At 40.8% G+C, this 11,511-nt stretch overlaps 1 long non-coding RNA gene across 1 annotated transcript; it reads right to left on the reverse strand.

Annotated features, from left to right (window-relative positions):
- Window positions 1–3,222: 3,222 nt before the first annotated feature.
- Window positions 3,223–10,472, reverse strand: LOC124263385. The gene is made up of 3 exons (XR_006894829.1): window positions 10,239–10,472; window positions 8,732–8,809; window positions 3,223–3,727 (listed from the first exon to the last, which is right to left on the reverse strand). It is a non-coding gene; the product is annotated as an uncharacterized LOC124263385 (long non-coding RNA).
- Window positions 10,473–11,511: the final 1,039 nt, after the last annotated feature.

Here is an 11,511-nt window from a genome sequence, read left to right on the forward strand (position 1 = left end):
AAATATTTCTTTAAGATTTGAGAAATGGTAACTTTTGGTATACTTTCTTTTGCCGGTCAGTTTATATGTCCTTGCAATGTTCCATGGCATATTGTTTTCTTGGAGTTGGTGGCCTCGTCTAAGGCACCGAATTTTGCTGTACAGAGTTGCGTCCCTTGCGTCCCAGGACCCTATGAGTTGGAATCCCGATTTGCTCCATTATGTTCTAGGTTTGGCTGCACCATACCATTACTGGTGGGTTTCACCAAAGTGGTAAACGTGAAACACCTGCATCACATGGGGCATTCCTCTCACATCAAGCTGACATACAGTCATATAACTGGAATACTGTCCACAGCGGCGTTAAATCAACATTACTCACTCGAGAAGTTATTTTTATGTAAATATATTTTTATTTTTTATTTTTTTTTGTGCAATTTAAATTTTATTTCTGAATCCCTGTTACAGTCAAATCTAAGCAGCCAGGTGACAGCTCAGTCCGAAGATATACAGTAATTTAATGGGATACAGGTGGAAATGTTTACGAAACAAGACAATCCATTCACTCACCATTCACACAAAAGCTGTAACGCCGATTTTTATTCGAAATGGCTCTTATATCATGGCTTATTCAAAGACGACTGAATTAATTATATTATTAACATGTTTGACAATTAAAAATAATCTTGTACATGTAAATATAATTTGACTGACGGACGGAAGTGTTCTCTGTGTGTCATTCAATACAACAGCAAACACTTCCCTAGTATAATACAGACAGCAGCGTGCATTGGCGGATCTGGGGGTGTGGGGGGGTTCGGACCCCCTCCCCTTGAAAATGACTAAAGTCCACATAGAAGGGTGGGGTTTTGTCAGGGGTTGGGGCATGGGGTGGTGGTGTGGGGTTGGTGGTTTCAGGGGGGTTAACAAGTGCATCATGGTCCGGAAGGCGTGTTTCCGGTTTACACAATATACAAACCCAATACAACCCACTCGAGTCTACAGCATGTGGCAAGACACGATTACATCCAAAGTTACTGAGTTCCTTTTATATTACATTTTATGAATAAGATTTAGGAACTGTTTTTTCTGTAACATGTGTTAGTATCGGAGACTAGATGTTAGTCTAGGGTCCGGAAAACTGAGGTTTCACTGTATAGAGTTTGTATAACCTCTTCTACACTTCACAATATGAACAAAACCAATGTTTCGCTTCGAGTGACGGCTTCATGTTTTCAGAGAACAAAGCTCCATACACATGTCAACACGATGTTGGAAGGATTAAGGTGTCGGCACAGAATTATTTTGTTAAATGTCTGACCACAAACCACACACTTTCGCTACAAAAACGAAACCAGAGCCACGAGTAAGCGTTCCAGTGTGTAGTCGTTGTAGTGGAGGTCAGTCTACGAAGATCACGTCTCCGTGTTGTCACAACGTGCCCCAGCACCACAAACGCACCGGCCTGTGCGTGGATGGGGGAACTTCTCTTCAGTCAACAGATGCGACAGTCTTGCAGCACCTACTGGTAAACATGGCGACACGCGTTGGATATTAATGTATCGTTTTCGGGTCACTCGTTCATGAAATAATCTGTACCCGCTAAAAACGTCAGAGTCCTCTGTAGCGTAAATATGACAAAGTGGTTGTAACCCCCGACCAAATGAGCATTCATCGTGGAGGATAGACATTTCACCCCCGGATGTTAACACCGTCACACCTGCTGGCTAAGCCCATATACACACTTCGTGAATCTATAGCGGCTACCCTCACAGACCTATACGTCCATATGTATATACCCAACGTTCATACCGTTGTTTTACGACGTTCAAGTCGATATATACATCACTCACAAGAATAGAATACACTCACAAGGCTAGAAGCTAATGTAATGCTACATACGTGATCCACATTGATACATACATAATTAACAAGGCTATGCACATTTTACCGAATCATTTTTACATACATCATTAAGAATACTATACACGTCGTTCTAAAAGCTATATATATCATTGACAACGTTATACATATTTTTTCGAAACCTATATACATCTTTAACAATACTATACAGGTCGTTCCAAAAGCTATATATATATATATATCATCAACAACGTATTACACATTTTTGCGAAAGCTATATACATCTTTAACAATACTATACACATCGTTCCCAAGCTATATATATCATATACAACGTTATACACATTTTATCGAAAGCTATATACATCTTTAACAATACTATACATATCGTTCCAAAAGCTATATATATCATAAACAACGTTATATACATTTTTTCGAAAGCTATATACATCTTTAACAATACTATACACGTCATTCCAAAAGCTATATATATATCATAAACAACGTTATACACATTTTATCGAAAGCTATATACATCTTTAACAATACTATACACATCGTTCAAAAGCTATATATATCATAAACAACGTTATATACATTTTTTCGAAAGAAGTCTATATGTACATCATTAACAATGTTATTTACATCGTTCCCAATGTTGTATATATCATTATCACTGATATATTCGCTATATTCGACGCTCAACACACAATATAAATCATAATGCTGAGGTTCACAGTACTATATATCGTTCGCAACACTGTCGTATGACGTCAACAATGCTATATGACCTTTGCAACGTTATGTAAACGTTTATACAGGACTATAAACAGAATACGATTTGTAATATATCCACATAGGAATCCGAAATTCCTATTTAATCAATGAATCATTATGCCTTTCTTTCTATCAACAGCCCTCATTCTCTATAAAAGTGACCCCTTTTTGTGTGTGGAGAGAGGTGTTCGACACAACATAAACTCACAATTTCAATACGTGTTCAGTATGTGGCTATAGTGGGATCATCGATCACTGTGACCATCCAATCAACGTCGTTGTCAGCTCTTAATTCAGCCCGTTCCTCTGGAGGAAAAATATATACTACTCAAAATAATTTTGGGAACATCCGTTTTGTTACCACTTGACTATACTTACCATGACATGGTTATAACAGATTGACTATATTTGTTTCTTAACTTTTTTTGAGTGATATACATATATATCGGCATACCCACGTACTACAGGCTGGCTTATTATTACATTCATTGACAAATGTGGGCACAATGTGTGAAGCCCATTTCTGGTGTCCCCCGCCGTGATGTTGCGGGAATATTGCTAAAAGCGGCGTAAAACCAAACTCAGTCAGTCAGTCATTGACAAATGACAGTTCCTCGGTGCTCATTAACTGGCTGCATTCCTAACGAAACACGAGTAATCAGCTGATAATAATGATTTAATGAGCCCTGTAATTCAAAGTTGTCACTAAACCGTCCATTGCATGAATTTTAATAAATTATATTTTTGTTTGTTTTTTGAGCTACAAAATTGTACGCAGTAATTATTCCATCCATCTGTTTCGTCCTCGTTTACCAAACGCTTGTTCAGGGCAAGAGTATTGTTACGCAACGCCGCACATAGCATTATTACAGCTTCATGGCCTGTAAATATACGAGTCTGGACCAGACAATCCAGTGATATTACAAGCAATCTCCACCAATCAACCAGGTCAAGAACCAGGTCATCCGATCTTCTGCGCCCCTCTGTTCCGCCATTGAGGACATCCTGCACTTGAAAACACCGCTCGCATTCCGATCATGTAACGGGTCGTGGTGACCTTTAACCCCTGAGTCCACCGGTCAGGTCACACCTACATGTCAAAGCCGGTCTGAAATGCAAATAGGCCAGGTGAGAAACCAGGTGAGCGGCCAGGTGAGTCCTTCAACCTGTGTCGTAACGAGAGCCCGTGACTCATCCCGTTTTAGCATGCATTGTATGTACCGGAGTACATGTCATATACAGTCATATCGAGTGTCCATACTTAAATTGTCAACACAGTCTTATTTACGAGGATTCGAATGTATTGTTTGCGTTCACGATCTTCAAACTATCCACTTATGTAACTTAAGCTGCCGTATATTTGAAAGTACGGAGGATAAGTACTATTGGGACAGCACGTATTAGTCAGAAATGTGATGTAATCGTTTATGTTCCAGCAGGGATAATCTACTACATGTTATATAGTCTCCCTGGTTCCATGGACGTAATGCTCCTCGTCAAAAGACATTTCTGAAAGTACACCCTCTCAATTTAATACACTACATACAATGTATATTCATATTTGTGAGATCCCGTGAAGATCCGGGTCAGAATTGGTCTTCACCAACCTATGCTTACCCATTAATGCCGAGCGCCAGGCAGGGACCAACAAGTACCATATTTTAACGTCTTTTGGTATGACGCGGTCGGGGATCGAACCCGCGACCTTCCGCTCTCCGGGCGGACGCTCTAACCACTACACCACGGAGGCGGTCTATGCTTGCCATGAGAAGCGACAAACTTGATAGCTTGCTAACACTTGTTTGATGCATGTCATCGTATCCCAATTGCGTAGGCCGATTGTCATGATGTCAATCACTGGATTGTCTGGTTCAGACTTGGATTACATACAGACTGCCATAGATTGGTGAAACCGATCAACGCGTGAATGGCGTTGACAAACCTTCAACCATTATCATATCGAACCGGGATTCGAACCCAACTTCATGTGCTTCTGGGACACAACGACTTGCTGCGCCCAAGACGGCTTTGCGCCTATGTAATGTGACAAACAATATGTACAGTACAACCAGAAATTTTTGAGAATTTATAGATTGTAATTTTTATTTTTTTTCACTCATTACTCACCTATTAAATGTGAACATTAGCAGAACATAACTCCAGATTCAAAGACAGGTGTACAGTTAGTATTTTGTCAAGTCACCATGGGCAGCAATGCTGGCTTCAATGCGGCGGGGCATACTACTGATCAAAGAAGTTAGAAAGTCGTGGTCCATGCTGTCCCAATATCGGACCACCTCTTCTTTCATTTCAGCAATATTTGTCAGATTTTTCTTATTGGCACTTTCCTTCATAAGTCCCCAAACATTTTCTATTGGATTTAGGTCAGGGCTATAGCTTGACCAATCTAATAATGTCATATTTTGGGTCCGAAACCAGGCCTGTGAATGCTTTGAACGATGTTTTGGGTCGTTGTCCTGCTGGAAAATCCAAAAGTTTCCATAGAACACGTGAGCAGATGGAAATAAATGTCCCTCGAGAATATCTGTGTACCGCTCACTGTTCATATTCCCTTCAAATACACAGAGGGGCGTTGCCCCTAACACAGATATGCCACCACACACGTTAAATTTAGGATTGTACTTTGGGCGCTGATACAAAGGTTTTTCACTTTGTTTGGTCCAGAATTTCAGTGTATTAGGAAACAGCCACACAGAACTTTCATATGAGAAAATCACATTTTCCCAGTTAAAATTTCTATGCTGTAAGCACCAGTTCAACCTTCGCTCCTTTAGTTCAGGTTTCATGATCAGTGATGGAATTTCTCGACTTTTCTGCCAAACCATTGCATGCAGCTCAGTTCTAATTGTCTCCTTACAGACAGCCACAGTTCCTCTATCAATCATATCCATCCTTAAGTTTTCTAAACTCCTTCGTTTGTTTTTAGAAACAAGAATACCAAGCCGCCTACTGTCACCGACAGTCAAATTTTCTGGGCCTACCTGCGCCTCCCTGGTGCTCAATGCCATATCCATTTGCATACATGTATACACCATAAACAGTGGACACAGGGATGCCTGTTCTACTCGAAATCACTTTAGCTGATCTGATGTCCTTGTTATAATACTCTAAAATCAACCTTCTCTTCTCTAAATCATCCATACTGAGGATCACTGAAAATGTCGTCTGCTGGCAAGTAAACAAAGGGGGATAACTCTTCACAAACTAATGAAAAGGATTAACGGAGTTGTCTCTCTTGAATGAAACCAAGCACTTGATAGCTGGTCAAGGTTGTTTATACTAGAAATCCAATTAATTCTCAATAATATCTGGTCATACTATATGTTGTATCATAACTAACATGAATACATGTTGCACTTGCATCCGTGCCCTTTCAAAGTTTTACAGAGAAACCATACACCATTTTGTATCAAGATTAAATCAACCTTTTAATGAGGATTATTAATCTATCAGTTTGTTTCAGTCCCAAAAAAACAGAGACGTTGTTCCAGTATCAAAACAGGCATTATAATTACAATGTCTAGGAAAAGGTGAGTGAGTGAGTTTAGTTTTACGCCGCCCTCATAAAATTTCCAGCTATATGGCAGCGGTCCGTAAATAATTGAGTCCGGACCAGACAATCCAGTGATCAACAGCAAGAGCGTCGATCTACGCAATTGGGTTACGATGACATGTGTCAGTGAGCCTGACCACCCGATCCCGTTAGTCGCCTCTTACGACAAGCATGGGTTACTGAGGACCAGTTCTAAGCCGGATCCTCATGGGTTTCTAGGTATAGGTATAATTCATGGAACTATTTTCTCTCACAGTGCATGATTTTAAGACGATCTAGTTACCGTTTAGCACATCATCACCCACGTGATGTAATAAAGGTAACCTTCCGTACCTCTGGGGCTCTGGTTTTGTGTTGCTATGGCAATGTTCTCCTTCCGTATCCGGGGATGAACATATCAGGGATATCAAACAAATACCCTGTTGGATTTATTAAGCATTGTTTCTTTTCAAATGCTTTTCTGTTTCTTCATGTAGTTTTTCAAATGTCTTTAGGTTCAGTATATAGCAGTGGCTTTAGGCTCTGTATATAGCGGTGGCACAACGTCCAGTCTAAGTAGGCTTTTAGTGGCACAACGTCCAGTCTAAGTGTACTTAGGTCAGTATATAGCAGTGGCACAACGTCCAGTCTAAGTGTACTTAGGCTCAGTATATAGCAGTGGCACAACGTCCAGTCTAAGTGTACTTAGGCTCAGTATATAGCAGTGGCACAACGTCCAGTCTAAGTGTACTTAGGCTCAGTATATAGCGGTGGCACAACGTCCAGTCTAAGTGTACTTAGGCTCAGTATATAGCAGTGGCACAACGTCCAGTCTAAGTGTACTTTCAGTATATAGCGGTGGCTGGGCTCAGTATATAGCAGTGGCACAACGTCCAGTCTAAGTGTACTTAGGTTCAGTATATAGCAGTGGCACAACGTCCAGTCTAAGTGTACTTAGGCTCAGTATATAGCGGTGGCACAACGTCCAGTCTAAGTGTACTTAGGCTCAGTATATAGCAGTGGCACAACGTCCAGTCTAAGTGTACTTAGGCTCAGTATATAGCAGTGGCACAACGTCCAGTCTAAGTGTACTTAGGCTCAGTATATAGCAGTGGCACAACGTCCAGTCTAAGTGTACTTAGGCTCAGTATATAGCAGTGGCACAACGTCCAGTCTAAGTGTACTTAGGCTCGGTATATAGCAGTGGCACAACGTCCAGTCTAAGTGTACTTAGGCTCAGTATATAGCAGTGGCACAACGTCCAGTCTTAGTGTACTTAGGCTCAGTATATAGCGGTGGCACAACGTCCAGTCTAAGTGTACTTAGGCTCAGTATATAGCAGTGGCACAACGTCCAGTCTAAGTGTACTTAGGCTCAGTATATAGCGGTGGCACAACGTCCAGTCTAGGTGTACTTAGGCTCAGTATATAGCAGTGGCACAACGTCCAGTCTAAGTGTACTTAGGCTCAGTATATAGCGGTGGCACACTCTAAGTGTACTTGGGCTCAGTATATAGCAGTGGCACAACGTCCAGTCTAAGTGTACTTAGGTTCAGTATATAGCAGTGGCACAACGTCCAGTCTTAGTGTACTTAGGCTCAGTATATAGCGGTGTAACGAATAATACTGAGGCTAAGTTTAGACTGGACAACGTCACACCATGACACAGTTGTGCCATGTGTGCCGAAGGGGTCACATTGGGATGTCACGGGGGACATGTTCATTTTGAGTGACGAATCGGGGCTCGACATTACAGATGGCAAAAGTCGTGTTTGGAAACACTGTGATGAAGTGGGTAGGCATCACATACAGCTGTAATTGACTGGCCTGATTTGGCGTTGTTTTGAATTTCGACTCACGGGGTTTCGTCGCGATGAGGTGTCGAGGCCATGGTTCCCGTTATCATTATATAATACCCTCGACAATCGAAGATGGGTTATTTATAACACAACATTCAGGCCTTATAGTTTGTGTTAGAGTCTTCTTAAATCTAGTTCCGGAAGTACATTGTCATGATTACCAGTAAAGATCCGGGTTAGAACTGATCTTCATCATCTCATGCTTGTCGTAAGAGGCGACTAACGGGATCGGGTGGTCAGTCTCGCTGGTTTGGTTGACACACGTCATCGTATCCCAGTTGCGTAGATCGATGCTCATGCTGTTGACCACTGGATTGTCTGGTCCGGTTTCGATTATTTACAAATCGTCCTCATGCACATGGCATATTTCTGAGCGCTAAACAACAACAACAACAACAACAACAACAACATCAACCAACCAAACAAATCAGTGTGCTGACATTGGGGTAAGTGAGACCTAACCAATGCGGCATGTCTAGATGAACCGTGTTACCGTACATGATCCGCCATTAAGTCATGAATAACATGGACTGATATACCTGCGTTCAAAACGGTTCCAGGGTGGTGGGGTAGCCTAGTGGTTAAAGCGTCACGCCGAAGACAGGGGTTCGATTCCCCTCACGGGAACAATGTATGAAGCCCATTTCTGGTGTCCCCCGCCGTGATATTGCTGGAATATTGCTCAAATCACACTTACTTACCCAAAACGGTTCCGGTTCAAGTGAAGCTGGGCTGCGGTAACAGCCGTGGAAAAGGCTGTGGTATTTACAAGTGTAAAACTGAAATGATGTTGGCTATATGTTACTGAGTTAAATCGGCGTACATACACATTTGTCAATATAGGACGTTATACTCGAAGGAGTATAGTTCTAGTATACCTTGATCCCGATTGATATCGAACTACATGAGTGAGTGAGTGAGTGAGTTTAGTTTTACGCTGCACTTAACAATATTCCAGCTATATGGCGGCGGTCTGTAAATAATCGAGTCTGGACCAGGCAATCCAGTGATCAACAGCATGAGCATCGATCTACGCAATTGGGAACCGGTACTATATGAGAGACTAGTGCTTGTAAGAGGTGTAACGGTATCCACATTTGCCAGAGCTTCTGACGAAATCCGCGTGGTGACAGATTGACAAGTGACACACAAACTGTTATTGTAATCTATATAGCTGAGGAGAAAATCTCTGTTATATAATCTTCATAATATTATAAAGACTGTACCGACTCTGCATAAACGACTATGCTTAATATACATTCACCGTACATGTACTCACAGATCACGTAACACTATCCAACCTCTATGACAACAATCTTCGTTTTAAGCATGCTCCAGATTTATGCAATGTCAGGTTTTAAACGTGACGAGGTATACTTGTAAACGTATTCCAAAGCACGTAAACTATCTTTTCAACACAAAAATTGACCACCAAACGCAAATGGCCGAGAGAATACTTGTGTAAACCTAGCATATCTGTGGCTTCTTGTGATCACACCGCTTTTAATTGCATCGTATCAATTCAGTAGTTCTAATTGCATTACGTCATTGTCGGGTTTTGTTCGGCGATCAACTTGTCAACTCCATGACTGATCTAATCGAGCTGCCATGTACATTGTCATCAGCGCGTGATATCTATGACCATATAAGGTTAATTACATAAACAGCCCCACACAGTTGCTACAACGGGCTATGTGGTAGTCATCAGGTGCTGTCTGTGGTATATCTCGCCTCTGACACCTGTCGCTGAAGCTGCTTTGCTCGCCTCATTAAGGACACATCAATCTATTGTATCCCACGGACATGCCAGCCCCGCATGTAGCACTGACCTAATTTGCAAAACGCCGTTGTTTCAGTCAAACTGTATATATTTTATAACTTATAATTTATTTGTGTCTTGCAAAGCGATTCATTTCGAAAATAAAATACAAGGAAATTAATACCACATCAGTTAGGAAAACATATCTGACATTTATGTCTGGCTTTAGCAAAATAAATGTAATGCACATTAATGGTTCAACCAGTTACTTGTTTCACGAGCTGTTTTGTTACATTCTGGTGTCCTCACACAAACAAACAAAAAACTTTTTCCGACTGAAAAAAAAAGAAGATATTCACTTGACATGATTTTCAAACACGTGTCCCAACTATAAGTCTGTATTCCTGTCTTTTAACCTCTAGCTGGCAACTAATTTAGGATACATTTACCTGAAGTTCTTGAAACGCGTCTATATCCTTGCGGTCAGCTGTGAAAGAACGTATACACCTGTGTTTGATCACTTAAAGAAGTGGTTATTCGTTGGCACATTACGAGTACGGGGGACATAGATCTGTTTCTGGCCTTACGTTTGCAGTGTTTCGGTTTTTAACTTACTACCGTCAGTTTTCATAATGTTTGTATTTTTTTTATCAAAGCAATTTTCAAGTGCATTCTTCCTTTCGACAGATCTTTTATGTTTGTCTCTTACCCGCATTTTGATATAGAGCATATTGTGTGATTCTCTCTTCTGTCTGATCATATTTACACAACCTATTCCGTTAAATTGTTTGATCGGCATTCAAGAAGTTGGCGAATCAATAATAAAGCATACAAGTTTTAGCTTGAAAACTTTGTAAGAATCTACACCGAACAGTCGCTCGCTGCAACACACAAGAAGTTGTGATTCATAAAGTTATATGCTTTATTATTCCGTTAAAACTCTCATCAAATATATCCTGAAAAATGATTGTATAAAACTGTTAGAACATTTGATCTGTAAGCTTGATTAACTGTCTTCGCTTTAAAAACAGCTTGATCTTGTGTTCAGTACCTCGAGCTAAAGAGTGTCCATTGCAATTGAAATATGATCCATCAATCACATGTCAGTCATTAGCGTGTCTACACTGTCATGTCACTGACGGTGCACATGGTGAGGTATACCACCTCAGCGTCAACCATCGGCCTGTCCTTATATGTCGAGGAGTGCTTGGTAATCCTGCTGCGTAACATAGCGATATGATTATAATGCCATTATGAGAACGCTCAGCGTATGAAATAAACAGGCACCGTCATTTTTATTTCGCGCGAATGTAATATAAGTAAGTATATAGGTATTTACTTAATAGTGTGACGCACTGCACGTGACTAATCGCCTTTAGTTAGGGTGGAGCTGATACTTACCGATCTTGTGGTAACGCCCGAGTCATGCTTTTAATAATTTCTGTAGACATGTACATGTGGAATGCGTGTTTTTTAATGGTTTCTAAATTTAAACATGCTTTGATTGGAAACATATTTATATGATGATACATACTGTCGTAAATGTGTAACATAATTATATGTTATAACCGCAAGCTTTAACACATGCTTGTACGTTCATTCAGTGTGTATTTCTCATAGTAGCGTGAACATCTAGGTATATTCCCAAGCTAGAGTTTTTATACGAGTGTGCGTGCATGCGTGTTGAGATTAGGAGGGGTACTGGTAGTGAAAATGACACAG

The sequence above is a fragment of the Haliotis rubra genome, unplaced genomic scaffold (assembly GCF_003918875.1).
Source record: "Haliotis rubra isolate DU_JTF1 unplaced genomic scaffold, ASM391887v1 Scf88, whole genome shotgun sequence".
NCBI lineage: Eukaryota > Metazoa > Mollusca > Gastropoda > Lepetellida > Haliotidae > Haliotis > Haliotis rubra.